This window comes from Calypte anna, chromosome 8, assembly GCF_003957555.1.
Source record: "Calypte anna isolate BGI_N300 chromosome 8, bCalAnn1_v1.p, whole genome shotgun sequence".
Classification (NCBI taxonomy): Eukaryota; Metazoa; Chordata; class Aves; order Apodiformes; family Trochilidae; genus Calypte; species Calypte anna.
Window position 1 is genome coordinate 6,506,683 of NC_044254.1, and position 22,044 is coordinate 6,528,726.

A 22,044-nucleotide genomic window follows, 5' to 3' on the forward strand; every position below is an offset into this window, starting at 1 on the left:
AGTACAAGGCAGAAAATCCCCTTTATCCTGGCCCAAACCAGGACAGCTAGAAAATTATAAAGCAAATCGGGTTAGATCTTTATGATGCCACACACCACCTGACTTTGTTGTAGCCACACCCTCAGTTTCATTTGATGTTTAAATGTCAGTTCCATGACTGAGAGCTAGTTTATAACTCATATTTTTGGGACACACCTAGCAAAATGAGTACTGCAAGTAGTATTGGTCCCCACGCAAACATAATACCTGCGTTTGATTTACTTAATTGTGGGAAAATCTATGTACAGTTGAGTCTATGTTTCCAGAATAAATGTGATATTTCTGGTTGCACCCACTCCCAAGTGAACGTCTGTGTGCAGTAAGACCAGAGCACTGATGTCTCAGGTCCAAAATTTCAGATACAAGCCAAATCTTTTTCATTTTACAAAAGTATCCCAGACAGACTGAATCCAGTTTCTGTCAGTGCTGCTCACCTGGCTTCCAAAGGCAACACCAGGAATCATCTGTTCCCTAACAACTGGTATATAACAAGGGTTGGAGACTGGTAGATCTTCTAGAGAGGGAGCCTGGAAAATACAGGCTGACACCCAAGTTTTTCCAGTCTTTTTCCAGTACTCTTCATCTGCCTAATATGCCCAGGTAATAGAGATGGCTTCTGTTGTGCACTTCTAGCACAATAGAAACCCCGGACTTTGTGCTTACCAGAGTAATGTAAATAAATTGAGTTCTTAAAAGTGTGTTTTAACTTTTTAAGCTTTACAGCAAGATAAAAAGAGTGAAATATCCCAACAATTTAAATCATCATTTGTCTTCTGGTATATCTCGCAGACGAGCAAGTCTGTAAAATTTTCTCTAATCTTTTTTTTTTAGGAGCTGCTTTTTTCCACCTGCTTCCATTTTAATGTGCCCTCAATATCAGTTATTTTTACTTCTGCTCTAAGAGGCAGATAACTAGGATGAACAATAGTTCTTCCCTTCACAAACAAAAATACCACGTTACTAGTGGAAGAAAACATAGCAAATTGCCATGGAAATAAAATCTCAGCAAGTGTTTTCATTTGTCATATTTGCTCAGCAAGAAGGCCCTCAGTAAAGAAAATACAATCCATAAACCCAGCATCAATTATCACAGAGTGTAGGCACCAGGCTGCATTTGTTCTTAATTTTTGTATATTAGAAAATTATGATTACTCACACTCAATCAACAGGGAAGCAGTGAATTCACAGAAACTGCAAGAATCCTCATCTCTAGCTGAGTGTTGTGGAAATCTATGAAATTCTGTACACTTATAAACCTCCAAAGCTGAATTAATCCATACCACTCAGTACCAATAGACCAGCTGATGTTTCAGGAAAACACAGAGAAGGAAGATGTCTTGTTAATTGTGCATCAGTTCTTCACCAAGATGTGTAGTTCCTGACCTTTCATCTCTTAATTGCTCCTGCTCTGAAAAGTGCACTTATTTTTATCCTGGCCTTGAGTCTTTCAGTATAAGCATTGTCACTGATGCTGCTTTCAGGCTGCATTTCTTCCTCCCCTAAAATAAGTACTTCTACCAGGACTGAAAAACAACAAAGAAAATATAATTAAAATGCATGGTTTGTTTTTTCTTAAATATATATCTGAGTTCTTGGTTTGAAAAACACAATTAGCTGCCTAAAGCCACATTCCTGGTCTCACATATAGGAAAAATAATTACTAGGATGGCCAAATCCATGATTTAAACAGTCATACACTTATGTGGATGAAACTTGACAGTCTCAAAGACTGCTACTTGTGCTATACGGAATCATGCTCAACAGTTGGGATTTATTTGGAGATTTTCAGTCCCCATTATGGCTAACAAACAATTTTCTACTTCAACAAAGAATAAATGAAATAAAAGGAATGGAAGAAGGAAGCTGATGGCAAGTATCTAACTGAAAAGAAGACAACAGAAAGATGAGACTAAGCATAAATGACAAGAATTAAGGACTTGATATTAATTCATGGAAATAAAAAAAAGTTTAAAAAATAGTAAATATATAGATGAAGAACTAATGAAGACCTACAAATAAATTTTAAGGTCAGAAGTTCAGTAGATTTTGAGCATTTCTTGCTTAAAATTAAGCTTAAACCAGGTGCTTTAACTATGCCCTACTAGTCCTTTCGGAGCATAGAATCATAGAATCACAGACTGTTTAAGGTTGGAAGGGACCTTCTTGCTCTATATTTTTCTTTGTGATGCTGAGCTCAGAGTCTTTATTAAAATATCCACACAATGCTTCTGAAGTGCCATCAAGCAATGCTGGGAGCCAGTCTACTCACCATAAAGTGGAATAAGAATATCTACAATAGATGCCTGGAACAATGGAAAGCAATTCCCAGTTGTTCCTCACATTCATTCATCAGCACTGGAGGCACAGGCTACCATTGAAATCCTCAGATTTATAGGATGCATCAGATGTTGAAATATTCCAATGGCATTGTTTCCAGGGAAGGTTTACTAACGTACTAGAAATTAGCAGCATGTTCACCACTTTCCTCAACAGCCCTAATCCACTTCACACTGACCTTCAGATCCAATTAATTTGGAGCTAATGGAACTCTGTGTTCAAAGGAATTCAGAGTATTACTTGAAATTCCCAAATGATGCTGTTAGCCAACTGTCTTGGAAGGGCTGCTCAGCCACATGAGCACAGGGGCTACTGATGGGACATAACTAAGTCTTGCTTCTAACATACACTGCTTGTATTTTGCACACAAATTATATTTTAAGTTCCTTAACAGGGTTTGGTGGTTCATTTTGGTTTTGTTTTTTCCTTTTGGTGCAAAGGCATCTGTCATACTACTCAATGTAAAATATTCTCATCGAAGTGCAGTGGCTTGACCCTGAACTCCAGATCAAACTTTTCTGAGCTTGCTCCACTGCTGATACCCAGCTGGGAGGTTGGAGCCCCTTGCAAGGCAGCAAGGAGACTTTCTTGAGATTTCTGAGGAAAACCTGGTGTTATAGATGTGATACCTCCTCTGGCTTCATGGTTTGGTCCAGGTTCTCACTTTAGTCATCCCACCTTGTGGCTGGGACCTCAAGGTAAAGATGGAAGGTTTCTTTTCTTTGCCTGAGGCCTCAGGTCTCTTTTTGGCCTCCTTAAATGTGGGGGTGTGATGTGCCACAGGATAGCTGAGTCACAGGGAGAAAATCAGATTTAAATTGTGGTATAACTGTGCATTGGGGTTTTGCCTTTGTGACTCCCAGCACACTTGGTCACTATTCCCTGGGAGGGTGAGGACTTCCAGAGCCCATCTCTCCATGGATAAGACAGTCTGACATGAGACACATCAGTCAATGAACTACCCTGAGATGAGGTGATTGACACAACTCTCAGCCAGCTTCACAGGGAAACACTTGACTAGGTGTCAAAGGAGCATTCCAGGAGGGGCTTTTGGACTTTCCTGGAGATTTCCAGGCAGCTCCTGTTGTGCATAGACCAATAGATGATGAAATGTTTTGATTAGTATCACAGGTGAAGATTCTACAGCTCAACATCAACCCCAGGCAGCTGCTGCTGTAGAATCAACTGAACTGTATGTGACTAAGATAATTGTAATTAGTAAAAACTGATTCTGCAGAGTCAGGAGTGAAAAGTCACACAGCCTAGTCCCTTTCTGTGTAGCTAGAACAAGTAGGGGCTGTTTTGTGCTTAGTTTAAGGTAATAAATAGCAATGGAATCAGTGTTCTCTGGAGTGGTCACACAGGACCACAGGGCAGGTTTGAGGAGTCTGATTAGATCCCACTAGAGACACCAGTTCAGGGACCTTCATGAGCAATTCTGTCACTGCCTTTAAAGTGCCTGCCCATCCTATCTGAGAGATAGAGCTCCTCACATAGGCATTAACCTATTCATAAGAGTCCAGGGAAACAGCTTGGGGTGTGTGGGGGTGGTTTTAGAGTATCTAAAGCAAAGGCTCTTGTTTTAATTTAGTGCCTTGTTTCCATCTCCCCAGGACCAGATCTTCTCTTGCAGCAGCAAATGGGAAGGAATCATCTCTACACAAGGAAGCAGCTAAGGAGCTGCACTGCAGATGGAAAATAAATCCTACCATAACATTAGAGAAGGAAAGGTAGAAAGATATTCATAGAAAACACTTCTCCCTGCACAGAGTTGTCTCTCACTCTCTGGTTCTCAGAAAGATCTTTCTAAACCACACTGTCCATGCTCAGGAGGCATTTAGCACCTCTGACAGGTCCAGCATTAACCATTCACCCTTTTTTCTTGGTGAAAGGGAAGAGGTGTTTTATCTTCTCCTGTGACATTTACCCAAAGGAAAACTTTTCCTGAGCAGGAAGCATTACAGTTCTGTAGCTGCATATTTTAAACCTGCTTCCTAACTATTCAGGTCATTATAAATCCACTGACTTCAGCAGGGCTGTGCAATGTTATTTCAGCCATGAATCTAGCTGTTCTTTGTTTAAGTATTACCCAAGTATTAAAACTCTTTAAAAAGTTATCCGGGGGATGTTTTTCCACGTATAAATCAATTAAGACATGAAAGGTTATATGCAGGCATGGGGATAAGAGGGGAACAAAGGGGAAGATTTCCTTTTGAATTTTCTGGGTCATTTTTTTCTCTCTGGTGTGTCCTGTCTTGAGCCCATTTTCTTCTCTGTGCCCAGAGCTACCAGTTTCATAATACTCACACTGTTGTTAAGGGTTCATCAGGATTTATAACAACCCCCCTGAAGGCTCTATTAATTTATTACTTTGTAAAATGGGAGATTTCTGACTTGGGATACTTATATGGTGAATGGTCTTTGTTAGGTTCTGGTAGAAATACAAATAAAAAACCAAAAAGGAACAATAAAAAACAACAACTGGCACAATTCAATTGTGTAGGGAAGAATAGTACTCCATTCAAGAAAAGCATTTAGGTAGAAGCCACTGATATTCCTGTTGAGTTTTCAGTTCTAGAATTTGCACCTATATGTTAGCAACTGAAAAGCCACAGATCCTTGAACCAAATTTCTGGCTGAATTTCCCTGGCTTCCACTCCCCTGCACCTTAAAAATAAGAACACGAGGAACATGACAAAAGGCGAAGGAAGAATTGCAAAAGTATTTTTGTGTTAGAGGCATTTATATCCCAAATGCAGACTGGCTTTTTCTCAGTTACACTTTCAGCCTGGTTCTGAAAAACTTCAGACATGCCAAAGGAGGGCTGAGATAAAGGAAGAAATCTCTGAGGTTTCAGATTTATCTTGCAGAGAACTTACCCAACCAAAAAAACAGAGGAATAAAATCACAGTCCTTAGCTACATGCCCTTGATATTGATTCAGCTCACATGAATCTGCAGTGAACTCTGGTGCTCCTCAGCAGTGTTGGCCGTGCCAAGCCCTTTTGTGACAGCTGGTTCTGAAAGCTTTCATTTCAGGAATCTTGTGAATGTGTGAATAGAACAGCCTTGGTTTTATAAAATGGCACTGCTAAGTCTGATAGCTGCGGAGAAAAGCTTAAAAATGTGACCCAAGTGCATCCTAAAGTGTTCAGAATCTAATGACAAATAAAAGAGCCTGGCGTGTTTATTAGATTTCATCATTCTCCAACATTTGGGCTCAGCAATATCATAACCATAAAAATAGCACTTACAGAGCTCATGCAAAAAGAAGGCAGATTATTTTATAAGAAGGTAAGGACACTTCTAGGTTTAGCTACCACCTCAGCTGTCTGCATATCCTTGACCATGTCCCTTACACATGCTCTTCAGTCAGTACCTGATCCAAATCTGTCAACAGAAGTTGAACACAGAGAGCAGAGCACTGCCTGAAATTATAAACTTCTTTGCCCCAAGGCACATTCCTGCTAGCATGAATGACCTTCCTGATGGCTATGACACTCTTGAGACTCTTGCACTACTTTGTGAATCACAGACCAGGAGCAGTATTCATTGCCCAAGGAGCTTATCAAATGCAACCTTTGGTTTCCTTTCCTTTCTCTGTAAAGAGTTTTTATTCTGCTGCCTGTAACTTGCTCCTAAGAGTGTCAGACTTCACATTTAAAATTCTATCTCCTTTTCCCCACTATTTATAAGCTTAGATCCAATGTAATCCTACTGGCCGAGGACTGGTTTTTAGTGCACCCTTAACATGTGCAATGCAGCCTGGAGTGTGGTGCACACCTCTAAGTGTTTTTGTAAAGCAGGGTGTGATTAGAAACAGCATGACCACCATGTAACTATTTGTGCTTTGCTTTTATCTCTTGAGCTCCCAGGTATATCAGGGAACCTGAAATTTCCACCCCACTATGTTGGGAGAGGCTTTTTCCAGAAGATTTTCTGGTCAGGATTGTACCCACCAGAAGTCTGAGCAGTTCACACACACCTAGGGGTGTACATTAAGTCGATTGTGCTCCTCCAAAACCCCAACTCATATATTGCTATTTGTAAAAGCATAATAAGACTACTTTCAATTCTGGGAGCATCTCCACCCAGAATAATACTTGCTGATCTCAAAGGAGTTCTGAGAGCCATAATTATTGCAATTGTCCCTGGGTGTCTGTCTCTGGAAGCAGGAGCTCTGCAGTCCCAGCACAACCATTGCTTGGCCAACAGCACCATCTACCTCCAGCAGCCCAGCACTGGAGCCTCCTTAGGGTTCCCCTAAACTGCTGGTTTCTTACTGCAAACACATGAACACTTCTGTTACTCTGTGTAAACCAAGGTTGGGAAAGCTAGAGCCAAGGTTTTCCATTTCTGGGGCTCAAAAAGCATCCTGAGATAGCTACCACTGTCTAGTTATCCCAGTCATCACTACTTAGCTACAGAACACTGCAAAAAAGAGCAGCTTCATCCCAGTGATGAGTCCTGATTATTATTTCTTGTGTGCACAAGACACAGATATGTAACTTGTTAGACTTTTTACAGAACACAGATGTTCACAACAACAAGCAAAGAACACCTCCCCCCTGGCAAAACTACCAGGCTGATGTTTAGGGTGGAGATGCTCCAAAAAACAAAAAATCACAGGTGAGACTGGAGTACCACAAACACAGCAATAAGAAATGCAGCATTACCTCCAGGTGAGGCTGACAGCTGGAGTAGGACTACAAGGGACCTGGGGTCTAAGCTGGGCTGCCAGTGTATGCTGCAGCCTGGGACCACCACGTGGCCCATACCATGAGAAGAAATGCAGTCAGGTTGTGCTACACTCTGAGATACACCAGACCTCCCTCCATAGCCTGGCATGGGAAATGGTGTGACCCATGATTTCTTGCTGTGGTTAGCTGAAAAGTAGTACTCACAGGGAGTACAGAAAAAAATATATTGCATAGTGCATCCATAGTATCTCCAAAGCAGCAGTGATAATTTAATGTTTGAATGGGAGTTGTACAAAATTCTTCTGTTATTTTGTGTGCCTGTGCACTTTGCAATGTCAGAAGAACAGTAGTTCTTCTGGGAATTCAGAGTTCTGGGAATTTTTTGAATTATTATCATCTTTTCTGATAGCTGGAGATTCTGGTTTAAGCCACAGCTCCTTTGGCTTCCTTCATCATTTCAAGGTTCAGTAGGAGAACACAGGAAATCATCATGAACAGAGTTTCCCAGTGGGCTACTGAAAACTCAGTGATCAGATCCCACGACATAGGTGAAATTTGGCCCATTAAAAAGAAAAACCTGCACAAAAGTATGTGTGAGCACTTTTAGCAGATGCCTGAACTCTGACCCAAAATTCAATGTAATGTCTGTAAATAAACAAACCAACACACAAAAGCTGAGTTCATCCCAGTCTTGTTAGCATTCAGCCATGCTATTCAGCCACCTAGACTGTTGTGGCTTATTAAACTGGTCCATGAAATATGACAGAAAATACAGACCCTCTGTTTAGTTTTTAGACATCACCAAACTTTCTAGCCTGCAAAAAGAGTAAATGGAAAATAAACACACCCAAAACTTCTTCAGTCTTCCACACATGCTCAAAGGTATTAAAATATTTTGAGTCCTGTCTGAGATCTGAAATGCCTTGGTCCTTCTGGAAATCTCCTGTTAGAACCAGAAAGAGGTCTTTCAGCCCCGAAAGTTAAATTATTCAAGTTCAAATAGGACAGAAAGCAACTAAATGTGTTGGTAGAAAAAGGCCCCCTCTCCCCTTTGCTCCCTGTGACTACAAGGTGAGACTTTCCCTTCAGGGACACCATCAGTGTTGTGGCTCAGGTGCCCACACACCTGGATTGCACCAACCCTGCATCCCTCTGAATACCTAAGAAAAATAATTTTTTCCTTCTTTTCTCCAGCTTGGCTTTGCATCTGCTTCTGAATCTATGCTGGAAAGCACAGAGAATTGAGTGTCTGAATATACCTACTTTTAAATAATATTTTAAAATATTTATAGTCATTTTTTAAAAGCAGGCTTTGCCACATGGATTAGCATAAGCTAGAGGATTAGGACACATTGATGCACAATGTCTAAATGCCTTTAAAATATTCGACCTTGTGGTGTAAACAAGAGCACTCAGCACCTTGTAGGACTCAACTGAGCTTGTTCAAAATCGTGCCCTACTCCCCAGAGCTGCCTATCAGTCCACACACATCAAATGTCACCCCCATATTTTAGAAAGCTAAGATTATTTTTTTCAATGGTGACAAAAAGAATTTAATATGTACTCTTTGGTTCCCTCATAAGATGTGGTCTTGCCCCTTTTTTTTACCATTATTGCATCTCAAAAGGAAATATTGGGAAACTTGATTATTTTATACTTCATATTTCCCTGCATTTGGCACTCTGAATGCCTTAACAACTTAAAATGAACAAGGATGCCTTGTCTGTATGAGGGAGCAGAAGAGACCTAACTTAAATTCTTTCACCTTCAAATCCCATCTAGAGTTTTCCTTTATAACCAACAAGACCTTATTCAAATCAGTGTCCTCCCTCCCTTCATTCTTACAGCCTTGGACTTCAATTAATTTCCTGACTACCAGCCCCAAGCAAGAGGTGCAAATGGAGGCCTCAATACTTTGTTATGGGGTCAGAGAAAACCTTGAGTAGGAGAAACCTCCTGCTCCCTCCTGTTGTCTCCTTACAAGAAGAGATCAGGGAAAGATGTAGCCCCCTTCCCCCAGCACATCACAAGTTTCCATTTTCTATTTAATCACAACCAGCTCCAGTCAGTTCCCTCTCTGCTCCCTTTAGAACTCAGACATGGGAGCATCATCTCCCCACATACAGGAGTCCTCTCATCTCAAAAAAAGAAAACCAAACCCCCCAAACCTGAAGGTAAATGTATTCATAATTCAAAGTCCTCATGCACTGTAGTGAGAGAAGCCACATCTCTATTACACAGCTGCTAAAATATAGTAGAGAAAATGTAATGTGGCAAAGCATTTATTGTAATGAACTGCATGCAACATTCCTAATAAAACAGAAGGGGAAGGAAAAAGCTAACAAGCATGGGAAGGCTGAGGAAGAGGCTGCACTGGATTGGGAGTTACTTGTTGAAATATTCCAGCCACCAAGAGACAGCTTGGAACTGGTGAGAGCAGCAATTATTGATGCTGCACCAGCACATGCAGAGCAGAGGCAGGAGGATGCAATAAGGAATGGAGATGCCAGCTTTCCCACTGGAACCCCTGAAGTACAGCTCCCTCTTTCCCTGCAAAAAGGTTTTATTAAAGCTGTCAGCCTTACTTGAAAATAATGACAGGTGCTTACTTTAAAATAATGACAGGTGTTACACAAATCAGCAGCCTTAGCTCCTTAGCAAAATGCCAGAGCCTGGTTCAATAACACAAACTAAAATATAAAAACCCCAAAAAAGAAATAACACAACAGGATGAAAATGTCCAGCACTGGGGAAAAAAACCCAAAAAACCAAAAACAAAACACCCAAACATAAATAAACAAAAACAAACAAAACCCAAAACAAACAAACAAAACCCAACAGCCTGATTTGCTGCTGTTATTAAGGCTCTCGGAGATGCATGGCAACAATTTGAACATAATAGATATAAATACTACAGATATCTTCGTTTGCAAGCAAGAGAAATTGCCATTTGCTTCATCCTTGCAAGGTGTTTTATCCCAGTGTCCGTAACTACTTAGGCAAATTACTATAATTGTAAACAGATTCTAACAGAGCCCCAAAGAAATGAGAAAATCTTTTCACTGAGAGGAGCAGACAAACTGCAGAGATTTTTTTGCTCGAGGTTTGCAGCCTGAAAAAATTGTCAGCCAGCTGCTCTGCTACGTTGCTGCTGCCTTTGCAGGCTGCTTTTGCTGCTAAGTCTGGGCAGTTTTGGCACTGATAAATAATGGTTGATAAAAAAAAAAATAGTCACATGGGATCCCAAGAGGGCAGAAATGGAGTGGATAAAACCATCAATGGGAAGTGTCTGTTGTCTGACCATCCCTCTGTGCTGTTCATGGCATAAGAGTGGGGCTGCTCTGCACACCCTGCCAGGAGGGAGCTGCTGCAAAGCACATTCTTTCTGTAACCTTGGGATTTCAGTAATATTAATTGATAATACACTTTGAAGTTGGCATATTCTTTAATGCCTTGCTGAATTAGGGCTTCTGTGCAGTGATGCAGGTGACTCTGGTGTGTGGATGGTGTAAAAACAGATATATAGACTTTACCCAGCCTTTTCCAGCATGCAGAGCAAATGGCACTGACTGTAAAAACCCACCTGCTCCCTCAGTGAGCTCCTAGCTTGTGATGCCAAGAGGAATGGGGGAAAATCAGGAAGAATTTCATGCACGGAATGGCACAGCTCTTTAGCAGCAGCAGCTCCAGGGGCGGTTTTGAAACCTTTTTTTCCATGCCCACCCATACCCATGGGATTCAGCCTCAGGGGGCAGCTCCAGGAGAAGGTGCAGAACCATCAGAAGCCCACCTGAACTGGGCAAGCCCTGAATCAGCAAAAAGGAGGCTTTTCTTCCACCAGCATCTCCTGGGGAAGGGCACCAGAAAGGCAGCACTGCCCCAGGCAGCAGCTGAAGGCAATATCTACAGACAGAAACTTTGTCCTCTCTCCTGAATTATTTCTTTTTTCTGCTGAAGACATAACACTGCCAGAAGCAGGAGGAGCACCTCAGCCAACACATTGTGCTCCTGAGGCACAGTCTTCAAAAACCAGCTGACTGTCCTCATCAAAACACATTCACCCGAGTCCTGGAGAAAATTCACAGAAAGCTATTTTCCTACGCAAGCATCTTCCATCAGAATGTGGGGTTTAGTGCCTACCCTGCTTCATCTGCAAGGCTTTAGCTAAAAGATTTTTATGTCCTATTTGCCACTTAGAGCAGTAGTAACAGTAGCTGCAGTAATTGAGTCTGTTTTCCAGTTCTGAGGAGCCATTCTTACCTGCTTAAAGTGTTTTGGTGAAAAAAGCTGCTGCAGGTTTCTTTTGTGGCTTATTTCTTAAAGACCAAGAATATGAAGCTTCCATGATAAAAGGGAAACTCTGAAAAATTAAAATTTTATCTTAAATTAATGTTGACTCATCCAAACCCCTACCCACATCAGCTGACCTGGAAAAGAACCCAATAACCCAACTGAAGTGCAAAAATTTACATCCAACAGCCACATCTGTGTCAGGGAGAAGCCCCAGTGTTTATTTCACAAAATGCCATACTTTATATTGAACCACATACTACTGTGGGACATGAAAAGAAAATATGCTCCCTCCCTAAGAATCTCATGAGCTGGGACTCAGAAAGTATTGTGACAGAGGGGCCCAGAATGCCTAACCTTGTAGGATGAGCTGAGACCCTGGAGCTCTTGAGTTCTCTTCTATTTTGGGGTTTCTTTTGGGGTTTCAAGTCATCCCCCTCCTAAAAATAAATAAAATAAAGCATTAAATGTACCAAAGCTGTTAGAGTTCTTCAATAAACTATGAGAGACTGAAATTGTTATCTCTAAGAAGGTGCAGCATCATGCATTCACCATTTACAACTGAAGGGTTGCTGATATCTTGAAACCACTGTGACTGTCGTCAAAGAGGCCACTGTGGTCAGAAGCACCACTCATTGAAAAACTCCATGGCTTTTCATTAGGAAAAGAAAGTTCTAAATTCTCTCTCTATTCCTCGGGGATCAATACTGGTGCCAATGAGTTTATTAAATGACCTGGTTGATGGGGTAGAATGCACTCACATCAAATTCACCTGTGATTCACAGCTGGGGAGAGATGCTGATATGCTGGCAGGTCTGTTCAGAGAGACCTCAATAGGAGAGAAAAATGGGCCAATATGAACCTCCTGAAATTCAATAAAGGCACTAAAGGAAAGTGCAAACTCCTGCCTCAGGGGTGAAACAATCTCAGTACAGGCTGAAGGCCAAGCAAATGGACAGGATCCTTCTCCTCCACTCATCACTGGTGAGGCCATTCCTGAAGTGCTGTGTCCAGGCTTGGGCTCTGCCTAGGAAAAACATAGATAGACTGGGAAGAGTCCAGTGAAGGGCCACCAGCATTATTAAGGGGCTGGAGCATCTTGCATCTGACAGGCTGAGAGCTGTTCAAGTTGGAAAAAGGAGGCCTTCAGCTATCTGAGAAACTACATATTTCTCAGACATGTATGCTCTCAGCAAGAGTGCAAGAGGAAATGGATACAAACACTAACAAAGGAAATTTTTATTAGATAGGGCTACTTGTCCAGAAAAAAAAAATCCATATTGATAACTTTCACAAAATACATCTACAGGATCAAAGTCTCTGTTGGTGGTCACAAAGCCTTTCTCTTGCCCAACTTTTTTTTTATCCTTGGTTCTTACATTGTTAAAAAACTGATTCTGTGAATCAAATTTTATAAAATCCACAAGAATGGCAAAAAGGTAGAATTTATAGAAACAATTTGTCTTAATCTTCTGAATAAATTTCTGTTATGACTGTGGCAAGAATCCATTCAGTGCTTACCCAGGTGCAATGTTTATCCAGGATATTTTTGTTTCAACTTCTTAATGGAATTGATAATTTCAGATTTGAACTCAAAAGCAAGTAATTTCCCAGCTAAAGTAGGTGAGCAGCTCCAAATGAAGCAATCTCTGTTTCTCCATTGTAACTTTGACATAGATGTCCCCTAAACACCATCTTCTTTGTGATACACTGATGTATATCCCAGCCTGTTTCTATCTGATGTGAATGTCATAAAACGATGGAATTGAGCCTGAGCTTTGGAAAACAATATGAGGTACCTGCAGCAAGACAAACCTCTCTTAGGGAACGGCGCTTCAAGGTCCAACCAGGTGTTCCAGCAGAGACTCACGAGCAATGCTCTAAGCCTATGGCTCTCAGAGCTGACTAGCCCGGATCGGTGCTGTTGCTCCAAGAGCAACTGACCTCTCTGCTGGCTAGCTCAAGACTCAGCTGAGCCTGTGCTTCAAGACTCACCTTTTACTGGCCCCCTGGTCCTGCTCATGTGCAGTTGGGGCCCACCCTAATCAGGCACAGGTGGGCTTGACACAAGCTCATGCTCACTCCCTGTCAATTAGTGGCACCTGGTTGCCTCGTTACACTACAGGTACCCGGGAGTAAAATCAGATCAGGTGCCATAGTAAGTCAGGAAGAGGAGATGAATAACTACAATGCAAAAACAGTGACATTTTAAAGAACAGAGAAGGGTGTGTCTGCCAGAATCTTTCTTCTCACATGAATTTTCAATATTTTGGATGCATTTACACATTAAAAAAAAAAAATCAAACTGAGGCAAGAATCTATTCAGTGCTTACCCAGGTGCAATGTTTATCCAGGATATTTTTGTTTCAACTTCTTAATGGAATTGATAATTTCAGATTTGAACTCAAAAGCAAGTAACTTCCCAGCTAAAGTAGGTGAGCAGCTCCAAATGAAGCAATCTCTGTTTCCCCATTTTAACTTTGACATAGATGTCCCCTAAACACCATCTTCTTTGTGATACACTGATGTATATCCCAGCCTGTTTCTATCTGATGTGAATGTCATAAAATGATGGAATTGAGCCTGAGCTTTGGAAAACAATATGAGGTACCTGCAGCAAGACAAACCTCTCTTAGGGAACGGCGCTTCAAGGTCCAACCAGATGTTCCAGCAGAGACTCACGAGCAATGCTCTAAGCCTATGGCTCTCAGAGCTGACTAGCCCGGATCGGTGCTGTTGCTCCAAGAGCAACTGACCTCTCTGCTGGCTAGCTCAAGACTCAGCTGAGCCTGTGCTTCAGGACTCACCTTTTATTGGCCCCCTGGTCCTGCTCATGCGCAGTTGGGGCCCACCCTAATTAGGCACAGGTGGGCTTGACACAAGCTCATGCTCACTCCCTGTCAATTAGTGGCACCTGGTTGCCTCGTTACACTACAGGTACCCGGGAGTAAAATCAGATCAGGTGCCATAGTAAGTCAGGAAGAGGAGATGAATAACTACAATGCAAAAACAGTGACATTTTAAAGAACAGAGAAGGGTGTGTCTGCCAGAATCTTTCTTCTCACATGAATTTTCAATATTTTGGATGCATTTACACATTAAAAAAAAAAATCAAACTGAGGCAAGAATCTATTCAGTGCTTACCCAGGTGCAATGTTTATCCAGGATATTTTTGTTTCAACTTCTTAATGGAATTGATAATTTCAGATTTTAACTCAAAAGCAAGTAACTTCCCAGCTAAAGTAGGTGAGCAGCTCCAAATGAAGCAATCTCTGTTTCCCCATTTTAACTTTGACATAGATGTCCCCTAAACACCACCTTCTTTGTGATACTCTGATGTATATCCCAGCCTGTGAATGTCATAACATGATGGAACTGAGCCCTGAGTTTTGGAAAACAATATAAGGTACCCAGGAGTAAAATCAGACCAGGTGCCATAGTAAGTCAGGAAGAGGAGATGAATAACTACAATGCAAAAATAGTGACATTTTAAAGAATTGAGAAGGGTGTGTCTGCCAGAATCTTTCTTCTCACATGAATTTTCAATATTTTGGATACATTTGCACACTAAAAAAATCAAACTGAGGAAATAACACAAGATTTTTCCACTGGCATTTGGCATTTTGGTAATGAGAGGACTGTCACTCTCACTTGTGTACAGATCCTCCTGTCTTTTAAAATCCCACAGTGTGAATAAGAGAGACTATGAAAAATGTGTTATACTTGCAACCAAATTACACTGAAAAGAAGAGGCTTTTCTTCAATTAAAATTGTATTAAATTTGCTTTTAAAAACCGGGTTTTTAACTTATGTTTCCTTTGTTTTTCTCCAGACAGACATTCAGAAACACAGACTGTATTACCACTAGACACTCCATTCTCCTACAGAACTAGAAGCTTATTAAAAAAAAAACCAATGTGAGCTGGTAAAGAGTCTGCATGGTTACACAGTCACACTGAGTTAAATTAGTTCCAATTTAAGACTGGCTTTGCACAGTCTTGACTCAAAACCATTCAAAAGCTGCAGTTATGAATATTAGGGTTTAGTTTTGGCTTCTCAGGTGGCAAATCAAAAGTTTCAGCTCAAAGAGACCCCAGAAATGCAGCTCCCCACATGGTGGCCAGATCTCATTATCAGTGCTCTCCGTGTTTCTCTCCCTTCAAAGACAAGAATACCAATCAGCTTTAATGGTTGGAAAGAGTTATTCAGCCTGTTTGATAAAACTGCCTTCAAGCCACATATAGGCTGTGACAAAGTTTTCTAATTAAACAGTTTCATTAAGCAGCAGAGCAAACCTTTCTAAATCCCAAAGCTGCCAGCTCAGGGACTGATCCTCCTCCCACTGAGCTCCAGAGAAGCAGGATCCCTGTATTTACATTTCTCCTTGTTTGGGAGATTTTAGGAATCAATAAGCAAAAGTTATAAGTCTCCAAAAACATGCATTCTCTTTGGGATTCTCTGGGCAAATTACGTATTGATTTTTCTCAGCACATACTGCTGATTTTCATAGGCCTCAGATTGTTTGGGGCTTTTTCTGGCATCTCGTCATGTAAACATAAAAATTTTCCTCTGATAATATGGATATAACCCAAATTTATAATGTGTTTGAGTCAATATAAGCTTAGGCTGGCTCAGAACACCAAGGTTATAAAGTCAGAGGAGCTGGAGAGAAGACATCATTGCTAGATGGGTGTCAATCATTTCAGGAGAAGAGTCCAGGTGGAGAGGGCACCCAAGATGGACACATCCAAAATGCAACTGCAGGCATGGGAAGGAGGGGAGACGGGGGAAGACATGGATCCTGCTTTAAGTCTCTGCTGCTATCACCTCTTCACTGTCTGAGCACTGTATATGAACAGAACCAGAAAGTGCTGGAACACCACAGAGATGTGGCCACCAACAACATTCTGCTCTCAACCAAAACTGAAAGGACTGAAAAAACCCCACAGTGTAAGAAAGCTGACTCCTACTGAAATGTCATCCTCATTCTTGCAGAGGTGAAAGGCCAGAATTCCTGTGGTGTGAGTCAGGACAGCCCCAGGAACATCCAGATGCAGTTCATGGGCAATTCCCCACCCCTCCAGAAATTCTCTGCAACCTGTTATCAGATCATCAATCTCTGTTTCTCCCTCCACCTGTCTCAACCATATTTGTAGACCTGTTTGTGAGAATTTTCACCCAAACTGAAATCTTGTCACTCTATTTTCCAAAGACATGCTCTATGTGTTTCCCATCCAGCCCTCTGGCAAGCTCAAGGAAAACCTTTGAAAAGAATGTTGTCAGGCAATTGCACATGAAATTATTTGGTCAGAGTGAGAATGACAGTCTAAAAATCTTGAACACTAATTACCTTCCAGGTGAGAGTTTCCCCTTCTCTGTATTTTTAACACAAATGGGAAGGGCACACAGGTCAACAGCAATGTCCGGAGGAGACAGGAAAGTCTGTGTGACTCAGGAATAATTTTAAGCCTGTAAGTAGGTGTATGTAACAGGTCAAAAGACAGCATGTTTTCCCATGTCTGCTGGAGCTCAGTATAAAGACAACAGGATCCAATTTATCAGTGTTGCATCTTTCCATCACATCCTCCCAAGATGTGCAAAATGCCTATTTAATTTTTTTCATGAAGAAAACCTGACAGCAAGGAAAGTTCAAGTTTAAGGAGATTTATTTTTTTTTCCTCATCTAAGAGGAAAGGAAAAGGAAAAAGAATTATTGCACAACATCTTTGGAGTGGCCCTCCAGCAATTGTGTGTCCACTCTCTGCAGATTGCTTTATCTGGAGAGCACCTGTCACCATGGAGAGCTAATGCATCAGACAGAAGCAAGCTGCAGCGACCCATGCACTCATGCATATAAATAATAGAGAATATGAGATGTTTGTGTGAGCACAGAGATTTCTGGAGGGCACTTTAATATTTTTGTTTACATCTAAAAGTAAATACAGTTCCTTAAACAGCTGCCTCACGATCCCCAGCTGTTCGTAAATATAAAAAGAAAGTGACATGTGCTTTAAAACAGCTAGTAAATTATATATCTACAACAACAATCCAGCAACTCTGCTTAGATTTTTACTTGCAGTGAAAACTTCATCCAGTGTACAGAACCACATGGTGCATCCTGTGGCCAAACACTCTTGCTTCAAGGGGTAATGACCTTAAACTGGGAAAGGACGGATGTAGGTTAGACATTGGAAAGAAATTCTTCACTATGAGGGTGGTGAAACACTGGCCCTGGGTGCCTGGAAAAGCTGCAGGTGCTGAATACCTGAAAGTGTTGAAGGCCAGGCTGGATGGGGCTTGGAGCAACCTGGGCTGGTGGGAGGTGTTGCTGAACACGCATGGGGTTTGGAACAAGTTGACCCTTAAGGTCCCTTCCAATCCAAACCAGTTTGGGATTCAATGATTCCCCACTAATGACTGGTCCAGATCAGACTTTTCTTAGATGAGCCATTCCTGAGCTGACAACTTGCACAGTATCCTGATGCCATCCTGCTCCTTGGGGGATGCTAAGGAAGAGCTCCCAGCAGTGGGCTGGGGACAGGGACCCCCACCACACTTTGCCATCAGTGTCTTATCTCCATATGTCTCAGCAAAGTGCCACCAAGCACTCACATCAGCTGCTGATATAAGACCCCCAACAGAGGTCCCATGGACCCCCCTAATCCCCCCCAGCCACCTTGAATCTCTCCCAGCCCTTCTTCACCAACTCTTTCTTAGGGATCTGTTTCCTCATTACTGCAAAGCTGAACTTTTACCTGGGCTGCTGAGAAGCCTTGAATTTCTACTTCTGATTACTTGAGGTTTGCTGTTTGGTTGCTTTTTTCCTTCTTTTGTGAGGGTTTTAAATGGTATTCTCTGATCTGAAGGGAATCTAGTTTATAGGTTTTCTTTTCATTCCTTGGTCCTCTATGTATGAGCTTAGGAAGGGCTTACACACCTGAACACTGCTTTTTCCCAGCTGCAGCACTTGTTATTAAAAAAAAGGATATAAATCTTGCCTGAACTTACTTTGATGATATTGAAACAAACTCATTTTGAGTGGGCTGACTTGTCAAGCTATCTAGATTGTTCCCAAGCCTCCTCATTATTTAACACTTCATCAGCCCTCTGTCATCTCTATGCTTTATCTGCAACAAGTTTGCACTGCTTAAAGATAAGAATATTGAGAAGCTTCTGCCTACTCTTACTCCACACAGACCCAAGTTATGAAGGGGGGGGAAAATGGAAAAAAAAAATCTAATGGTTGTTCTATAGTGACTACATCTTCAGCTGTGTCAGTCAATTTTTAATCCAATTAGTGTGAATTTCCCTGATAGACTATTACAAATTATTTTACAGAATGTAGTGCAAACTAGGTTAAATGCCTTACAAAAGCCTTCCAGACTAAATATAGTAAGCTCACCACTTCCTTCACCACCTAGATTTGTAATCTTGTCATGATTAAACAAGTTTTGCTTGGCAAGAACCTATTTCTGTAAACCACACTCTCTGGGGTTCATTCTATTCCTGTCCTCTCATTGTGTATTAATTGAATCCTGTATTAGACCCACAACTGATGTCATGTTAACCAAGCTGACCTCAATGAGGACAGTTGTTCTTTTTTAATATTTAATCATATTGCCATTTCTGAATCATCAGTAGAGATTTTACCATCATCATCTACCACTGGGCATGCAACACTGCAAAGGTTTCTTCATCCAAAGCTACATAAGAAAAATCTTCTGCCAGGCATGGTTCTTTCTCAGAATTTTTAGACTCCATTTCATATCACCAGGTGATTTGATTTATTGTCCCTTTTTGCATCATATTCCATGTTATTTCTAGCTTTCCACTTCTTTCCACAACTAGAATGAACTTTAAGCTCAAAATTGTTCTTTTTTCCCTTCCTTCCCTTCACCTCCATTGCTGAATTTTGGCATTTTGGTGGGAAGATCCTCCAAGATCCAAACCCCATTCACATGTTGCTCTTTCAAGTTTTCCTTTCAAGTAATTTTTACCTTTTAACTTCCTTCATCTTAAGACATTCTCCTTCTTAAACCCTTAAGTGCACACAGACTGCCTCCTATCTACAGCTACCATCATCTACAGCTACCCACAACTTCCATTTCCCAGATTGATTCACCTTCATTCCTCATAAAAAGATCCAAAAATGAGTTACACTGTGGAAAGTACAACAGGTTTTGCATTTGAAAAATTATCACTGACATTTTCAGAAGACTACAGCAGGTAACCAACATATCATCCATCTTAAAGAAGACCTTTTTACCATAGGACACCATTGCATCATTGCTCAGTGCTCCATGTGCTGCTGTCCCTCAGAAACAGTGAGCTGAAAATACAGTGATTTCCTATTTTCCATGATTTGCAGATAAACCAGTTGTTATTCATTGCATGGTCTATCTATTTAGATAACCCAGCAGATAAATCACTAATGCCTAAAAGGAGTGGAAAGGTGCTCTCATGGAAAGTGGGAATTTGGTTTAAAAAATTGCTGTAATCCCAGGCTCCGTGTAATCTCTTCTTGAAACTCTCATCTTTAAACAGGGTGCACTGAGCATGACTGCTGAGAGAGAGCTCCTGAAGCCTTTAGAGGCACAGGACCATCTCATCAGCACAGATTTGTTGATCCATTTTGGATAATGAGACACAAATGGGGTTGGACATGAAAAACCTTGGCTCATTGTGCAAGTCATCAGCACATCCCAATTTCCCAAACACAGCATTTCAGCCCTCACCAAGCCAGGGTAACAGCAACCACAAAAAAAAAAAAAAAAAAAAAAAAGTCAGAAAGTCAGCATCCTGACATTCACTTCATTGTTCCTTGTCCCAACCAATATGGAATCTTTTTATCTTCATATTCTTATAGAAAAACCAAATCAACCTCATGAATTTGATACAAAGTCCCAAACTCTTACAGCATTCAACAGAGACTCTCCTACCCCATCCTGCCTCTGACAGGAAACTTCAAGAAATCTCTGTTGCTATAGGTTCAAAGAATAAAGAGGCTTTAGAAACACCAGGCAAAAATCAAGGAAAGAAGTTTTGGCTGGTTTTTGTGGTTTTTTTTTTATTAAGAATATCTGAAAACAATTGAATGTCCTGATTTTCCTAGAACATGCTGCACTCAGCAGTGCTTCCATCACCATCTGTTAAATACTAAAAAGCAATGACTTTGGTGAGGCTCTGAAGTGGTCCTGGTCCTATCTATACTATTGATTCCAGTGAGAATGCCACATTAGGAGGGAGGTTTCCTGTCTTCTTCAGGAAATTCTGGTGTTTGCACAAAACACATACTCCCAGGGTCAAGGGACAACTTGTTGAATGTTTAAAAAACCACCCCTTCCCCTTCCTGCAGTCACTAATTTCCATAAACACAAACTCCTGAGCATCTTGTTTAGTTTATTATAAAATATAAACCTGTTATCTAGCATCTGGGGAAGCAAAGTTCCCATGTATCTCTTCTCCACTTTCCTTTCTTCTGCTTATGATTCTGTTGGAACATCTGTGGCAGAGGGCAAGCCCACCTTCTACTAAGTTTGCTAAATTAGGCTGATATCTTGAAAATGGTTGCAGGCTTTTCCCCTTTACTTCTTTATCTGCCACTGCAGAGACAGCCTGTAAGAACAGATTTCTGAAGCTGGCCAGCAGTAAATTTTGTCCTGAACTATATTTATTTTTTTGCCTTTTCAAAAGTTTCCAGTCAGAGTATCAAGTTTAGTTCTTATCAGATAATTACACAGCACTTGCTTCCTGAGGCAATTTTAAATCAATCTCAGGAAAGGCAGTAACTATACACGGTAGATAATTATAGTCCATTAAAGTACCTTAAGATTAGATTCAGAGATCACTAATCACACAAGGTCATAAATGTACTGCACCTTTCTGTGCTGGTGTCTGCATTTTGATATGTAGCCCTTTCACAGGAAAAAAATGTTTTCTGGGCTTTTTATAATAGAGCAAAATATCAGCTGCAAATAGCAAACTAATTAAAAACATGTTAAATTACTGCCTTAAAAGGGATTTCAGTTCCAACCAGTGAGTCACAGACAGAAAATAGGAGCATAAAGCAAGACTGTCATTTTAAAGATACTCTTGACAAAAACATGTCATATTTTATATTTAAAATAATGTCTAACCAAACGCCTTCCTTGCTTCAGGAAAACGGCTCCTTTAATTGCTGAGGGTGGCACATGAAGTGTGCTTGACAAGTATTTGATTAAATGAAGAAGCTTCCTTGCAAGTCACACTGATCAGAAATTCTCCAAAGGAATGTTTTCCCTATGGCAAAACATCTTTTTTGCTGGAAACATATAAAATCCATTAAAACAATTAAGGCAAATCTATCTGAGGTCAGATTAGCTAAAACTGAAACATTCAATTCATTTGGGGATGTGCCATAACCATATTATATCTTTTGCTGGGGCTTCTGGTGATCCCCAGTGACAGCCATGGGGATTGTGGCTCTTTTGTGTTGCTGTCATTGTGTCAGTGTCAAGGTTCCAAGCAGTGTGATGCCAACAGATTCTTAGTCAAAAGGTTCCAGCCCCCTGAATTGCAAAAAAACAACCACAGCCAGGTTTAGACTTGAGCAGATTTAAGGACAAAGGTCAGTGATTTGTATCTGGAGGAAATGGGGTGACATAAAGCCCCTATGGGCTTCAGCTAAGCTCGACACACTC